The 7,500-nt window shown below is 25.3% G+C and overlaps 1 long non-coding RNA gene across 1 annotated transcript in view; it reads right to left on the reverse strand.

Annotated features, from left to right (window-relative positions):
* Positions 1-5,502, reverse strand: part of LOC124431400 — a 72,473-nt gene extending 66,971 nt beyond the window's left edge. Inside the window, exon 1 of the long non-coding RNA XR_006943986.1 lies at positions 5,422-5,502. This is a non-coding gene — a long non-coding RNA (uncharacterized LOC124431400). The remainder of the gene's footprint in view (positions 1-5,421) is intronic.
* Between the last annotated feature and the right edge of the window lie 1,998 nt (positions 5,503-7,500).

Raw genomic sequence — 7,500 nt, forward strand, 5'->3', positions numbered from 1 at the left:
TACGAAAGGAATGCGGAATACAATCTTGAGTTTTTATTTTTATCGACGTAGTCCAAAGCATTTTGAAAAGCTTATGAAAAGTTTCCGAAGCTTCGTAAAACGACAGCCGTCGTTTTGCTTTTAATATCCTTCGACCTTGTCGATTTCTTTTACGTCTTCGACAGCACTTAATACTCTTTTCCATTTCTTATTATCCTTTTCTTTTCCTTTTTCCTTTTTCCTTCTTTCTTTCTTTCTTTCTTTCTTTCTTTCTTTCTTTCTTTTTTTTATTTTCTATCCTTTTCACGGTTTTATATTTCTTTTCTCATTTTTATTTATTGATTTATGTATTTATTCCTTTTTTTCTTTTTGTTAGTGTTATTTATGTATTTTTCATTATTTATTTAAGTACGTAAATAAAGAAAGAAACGATTGTTCGTAATAATTCATGTTCTCTTTCTCTATTACACATTGCAATTGAATATTTTCGAAATTGATTAGAAACTTTTGTCTACGTCTAAGAACTTTTTTCCCATCCGATATATATATATATATATATATAATATAAGGAAAACAAATTATTATTAAAATTTACATACATATGCTATAAGAGAAACAAGTGCATCGTATTATTATTAAATTACATGTAAAAGTAGTTGCATACGGTAAACGACAACAACAACGATAAAAACAAGAATAAGAAGAAAAATGCGTTGTGAAAAATTTAATATTTATCATGCACATCCGATATAAAGTGAAGAGAAACAATAAGACCGAGTGATGATGCTATGAAACCATTGTGCTTTTCGTTTTTTCCTCCCTTTTTTCTTTTTTTTTTTTTTTTTTTTTTTCCTTTCTTTTTTCATTTTTATCAGATAATAAACTCTCAACAAATTCAGGAACTTTATTATAAAAGAAGGTAAAAGAATGAAAAAGGAAAATTAATTACGACGTAGATAACTTCCTTAATATAAATTTATAATACTACTAATCAAAAATTAAGTAAATACGTTAGACGAAAATAATCTAATAATAAATTAATCTAATAATCTAATAAAACTAAAATAATCTTTTAATTAAAATTTCAAAAATAAATATAAAAATTTAATAACATTAAAATTATAAATACATGTACATATATGTACACATGAGGCATAAAATCATAGAATGAATTTATGTCTCATGTATATAACGACATGTGCACCAAATATACACGTTTGTACAATCAATAACATACTCGACGATATTTAATCAGACATTTTGAACGTATACGAACGAGTAAAATTCATATCTACAATACCATACGAATTTGTATAATTTATATTTCTACCGCAAACTCGATTTCGTACGAAATATCACGTAATGCAATATCTCATTTTAATTGTAATTAACATTAACAAATTGTATGATCCCGATAATTAACGTCAAATTTAAATCATGAATTTTAATTATTTCATTTTTATTATATGACGCTTCGTAAAAAAATTTAATTGTAACCCTTGAATTGTGTCCATTAAAAATTATGCCTTTTTTTCTTCTTTTTTGATCTGTTTATTCATTTATTTTCATTTATTTTTCGTTTTGTTTTTTCTTTTTTTCTTTTTCTATCTCTTACAAGGAAATTTTCGAAAATTTACATTAATACGATAACATAATCTCTGTTTTCATTTGCTCTCTTTAAATACTCATCATAATAAAACATTGAAACCTTCAAAAATACGAAAATATATCATCCAATCGTTTTTCATTTTTCCTTTTTCTTTTTCCTTTTTATTTCTTAGTTAAAAATATTTGAAAAATTAACATGCTGCGATAACATAACCTCACTTTTCACTTACACTGTTAACGTATTCATAATAATAAGAACAATTAAACCTTCGAACTATGATAATAAATCACCTAATTATTTTGTTTTTGCATTTCTTACTTGAAAATCTTCGGAAATTAACATATTATGATAACATAACCTCATTTATCACTTATACTGTTTAAATATTCATTGTAATGAAACAACCAAACCTTCGAACTATGAAAATGAATCATCAAACCACTTCCTTATTCTATTTCATACACGAGAATTTTTCAAAATTAATATACTTCGATAAGATAACCTCAATTTTCAATTATCATTTAAATAAATGTCATAATAAAACAATCGAACCTTTAAATTAAATAACATGGATATTATTCTCTTTTCTTTTTCTTTCCTTATAATTTCACAGACGTAAATTTTCATAATTTAAGCTTGCTGCGATAACATAACCTCAAATTTTTGAATTATGATAATCTATCGTTAAATTGTTGAACAATTATTTCATTTCTTTACTTTATTTTAATCTACTTTTTCTATTTTTCCTTTCTTTCAATTGTTTTTGACATAGAAAGAAAGGAACTTTTAAAAATAGACGATAATTAAGTTCGAGAAAAAGGGAAAAAAAAAGAAGGAAAAGAAAGCAAAATTAAAACCCAATATCATAAAATCGATCCAACCAAGCAATCTTTCACATTCTGCTACTATAAAAGGAATATAACGGTCGTTTGAATTCAACAGAGCGTCATTTAAGAGCATTCGTAATTCTTCGACCAAAATTAACGCGAATATTCTTTCGAGCTGTCCTCGCGTCAAAAGCTCTCCGACTGTTATTTCCGTTTAAAGGTATGACCATTTCCTCTCTCTCTCTCTCTCTCTCTCTCTCTTTCAGTTAAACGAGAAAAAAAGAGAAAAGAGACAGAGAAAGAAAGAGGGAAAAAAAAGAGGACAAAATTATTACGAAGGTTAACAACGAAAGAAGACAAAATGAGGTAAAGAGAAAGAAAAATAAAAAGCAAAGAGAAAAAACAAAGACATAAAAGAAAATGGCTGCCCTTATTCGCTTCCATAGCCATATATGAATTTAACGAAAACATCAGGACAATAGTGGTGATGATGGCGGTGACCATGGTACTGGTAACGTAATCTCATCTTGTAGTACCTCCTCATTCGGCCTTTTTCATCGATCCAATATGCATGTATGTACTAAAGAGAGAAAGAGAGAGAGAGAGAGAGAGAACGGTAAGTGTATTACAGTTTTACATTAACCGTTAATAGTTTGCATGTCACGTAATTTCCGATTGAAGTTTCAAACAAAGTATGTATGTATGTACTCTTTACGAGGACGCTTTTAACTTTTTCTTGCCTCTATCTATCTGTCTATGCATTTATATACGTATATAATGTATTTATACATTTATTTATTTATATGCGAGAATAGGAAAATAAAGGTGATTTAAAAAAAAAAAATAAAAAAGAAAAAAACATCGTGTAATTAATATTTGACCGTGAACGTTTTTATCAACGTCATTGATTTATATAGAGATAACCTTACTCGAGTCAAAAAATATCTATTTTGTATCAATTAATTTGTCTGACCTTGAAGTACAATCAATTAAATAATTTTTTACTTTATTTTTTTATATGATTTCTTATTCAATTACAATTGATTACTGATTTTGATTTTTTCAAGCATATACTACATGTATGTGTGTGTGTTAGTACACACACACACACACATGTATATATAAACGCATATTGATCAAGTAGTATACAATTGTTTTAATCAAATTTGCTTTTAATTAAATTCTTTACTTTGAAATTCTTTCGAATTTATTTGTAAAAATGTAAAAATTTTTTTTATATACAATCTCTTCTTAATTTGTCGATTAATTTGTGTTTTATTTTTTCTTTCTTCTTTTTGTTTTACTAATCAATTTTATAATAAACATATATACATGTGTGTGTGTGTGTGTGTGTACCTGTCATAAAAATTTCCGAGTACTATTTTAATAAAACGTAACTACAGTTAAATATCTAACCTTAAATGTTTCGAATAATTAATTATTTTTGAAAAAATATAACATTTTCTTTACGAATTTCTTTTTAATATATCAATCAATTTATCGCAATTTATTGCAAATGGTACTTTATAACACATAAATACATACATACATATAACATACGTATAAATGTTTAACCAAACATTTTGTTATAATTAAATTTAATCAAATTAACAAAAGTAGTAGTGATTTAAACAAATTAGCAAACGTAGTATTAATTTAATCAAACGTACAATTAATAAATATTTAACATATTCGTTAATTAATTTTTAATGTAAACAGAAATTTTTCATATAACCTATCAATTAATCTATCGTTTTGTTATAACATTTTTGATGTGTGCGTGCATACGTACACACAAATTCGTAATCACTCGACAGTCGTATTTAAACCCGAGGGAAGAAAAAAAAAGAAACAAAGAAAAAACAAAAAAAAAATGAAAAAGAAGTTTTTAAAAGATATGGAAAAAGATGTGTAAAAAAAAAAAAAAATAACGAAAATGTCTAAAATCTGTAGTTACCTCTTCCGTAATTTAAACAATTATTTTCTTTTCTCTTTCTCTCACTCTCTCTTTCTTCTTTTTTTCTTCTTCTTCTTTTTTTGATGAAGCAAGACTTAGGAACAATTAGGGTCGGCATAAAAAAGTTTTCTCAGTGAGAAAATGAGAATTACACGAATCCGTAATAATAATAATAATAATAATAATAATAATAATAATAATAATAATAATACCATAAGGGATGAAAGAACATTTACTCGACTGAAAAATATTCGTTTCCTTTTTCCTCCTTCTTTTCAATTTGTTTTCTTTTCCTAATCCGTATTCTCATTTTCGATTAAATGATATAAAACGAGTAAACTTTTGCGCGAATGAGAAATCTCTCATTTCGTTTTATCTCTCTATTTTTTTTCTCTCTCTCTCTCTCTCTCTCTCTCTTTTTTTTCATTTTTCTTTTCCCTGTATTACATTACGCAACTCAGTACCGAATTAAATTCCAATGTTTCCATTGTAAAATAGAATTAAATTATTAACTCAATTCTCATGGCTTACGAAATTCCCGTAAATTCGTTTTAAAAGCTATACACAAGTTAATCAACCTAACACATACATCCATATATACATACATACACACATACATACATATCAGAGAGAAATAATATTTGAAAATTAACTGGATATTCACATTTATAATCTTATGTTTTTGAGGTTAGTATTATATGTTCAAAGAGATACGACAAACTTGTATTCTAAAAAAAAAATATATATATATATATGTATGAAGAATCAATTGAATTAAAAATTGTATAATTACAATAAAAAGGATAAAACGATTTTTCATACCATTTCTTTGTCTTTTTTAAAGTTAAAATTTAAAAATGAATATCGTTTTAAATGATAATATTTGTATCACCGATTTGATTCGTTATCGAACAATCGATTGATCGATCGATCGATCGATCGATAATATAACGTTTGTCAATATTTTTTTTTTTGTTTTGTTTTAATTCGACTTCGTCAATAAGATAGGAAATGCAATAGGAAACGCAAATAACGTTAAAGCTACGAACCATGTGGAGAGTTTGCGAGATTAACCAAATCGTAAGCATGGTCATAGACCACATCAGATAGCGTGTAACGATGGTTTGAAATAAGTTGAAAGCACTACAAGTTTAATTACACCATCTTTGTGAGCAAGTAGTGAAACGTAAAGTTTCCTTTCATATACGAACTATATATATATATACATATATATATATATATATATATATATATATATATATATATATATATATGCGCATATGCATATTAAAACGTGCCGATATATCTCCTTTCTACACGTATATAATATATGTATATATATATACATATTATATATAGATATAAATATATACATGCCATTTTGCAGATAACGTTATAATCGTATCTAACGACGAGTGATAATAATCAAACAAATAATATTAAATGTAAGTCGGGGATGATCGTCGTATACTACGATAAAAATAATATTTATCGGCCTAGTATCCTTTCAAATGTGAAAATTAATATTAATTCAATGAAACTAACCTAAAATTATCGTAATTACTAATATACCGTTAATAATTTTATTAGTATAATAATTAATTTCCCGCGAATTAATGTTTAGTCTCTAATAAATCTAATCTAATATTATCGTATTACCAATCATGTATTAATAATTATTTTATTATAATAATTTTATCATAGAGATTAATATTACTTGAATAAATCTAACCTCGAATAACTCGATGATTGATATCGCGCATCGATAATATTGTTATAATAATTTTCTCGTGTTAATTAATATCAATCGAATAAAGTCCAACGATAAAATTATTATTATTATTACTATTATTATTATTATTATTATTATTATTATTATTATTATTATTATTATTATTATTATTATTATTATTATTTTACCGCGTAGATATATTTAATACGTACTTCTTAATATTTTTATTATTTAGATAATATTTAATCGTGAAAATTTATCTTAAAAATCATCTCAAATTTTCTTACGATTAATATCGATTAAATATCCTACAAATAGAATACTTTTGTTATTGTTAGAGATAATATTAAAGAAAAAAAAAAAAAAAAGGAAAAAAAAAAAGAAAAAAAACTAGCTCGTCAAAATATCAAATTCATTGTGAATATCTTAAAAATTTTATTACTTAGATGATATAGTTTTAATTTTATAAATATCTCATAAATTATTTATACAATATTATTATTATTATTATTTTCTAAAAAAGAAAAATAAAAAAAGATTGTTTAAAAAATAATAATTACTTGTCCCTATAAGGAAATAATTAAAGGTCGATAATGAGAACTGAAAATAATCAAATTTTTGATCGATTCTAATTAAATCGAAATACCACAATAAATCGGAAACGTTCGTCCTTGGAGTTACGTGAGATTATCAAGGGATGATGGATCAAAGGAATGTAGATCAGTAACCTTGAATTTTCAGTGAACACCACGGAAATTGACTTTTCTATGAGTTTACACGCTTTCTCTGTATAAAACTGAAAGGAAGAGGGTAACGTTCATAAATATCCATTTCGTGGATATTTATCCCGATATAGCGGACTTTAGTTGGCAGAAATGATAAAAAAAGAAAAAAAAAAAAAGAAAAAAAAAATAAAAAAAAGAAAGAAAGTAAGAAAATCCACGAAGTTTTAATTTTTTTATCATAATAGCAATAAATATTTACAATACGATACCGTAAGACGGAACGTGTGATAGTAATTAAATCGAAAGAGAAAAAAAATCATTTAAAGTTGTTCGAAATTAATAATCCCAGAAATAGAAATTTTCAAATTTCCTATTAACGATCCTTTCAAGATTCATTCATCGAGATACGTTCGAAAAAAAAAAAACAAAAGAAAAACTTAGAAATTGATTTGTCCTTGAAAAAAAAAAGGCATTTACCTTATTTCGATGTTAATCCGGCGTCGACGTTCTTAGTTTCGTTCACTGATATTTCCGCGATACAATTTCGATTCAATCTTACGATTCGGCCCGTAACGGTCAAAGAATAACTGAATTTTCTTTGTACAAATTCAAATAAAATTCTTTATAAAACACGAAACTAGAGTCATCTTTAGTGAATTGTATAAAAAAAA

This window comes from Vespa crabro, chromosome 21, assembly GCF_910589235.1.
Source record: "Vespa crabro chromosome 21, iyVesCrab1.2, whole genome shotgun sequence".
Classification (NCBI taxonomy): Eukaryota; Metazoa; Arthropoda; class Insecta; order Hymenoptera; family Vespidae; genus Vespa; species Vespa crabro.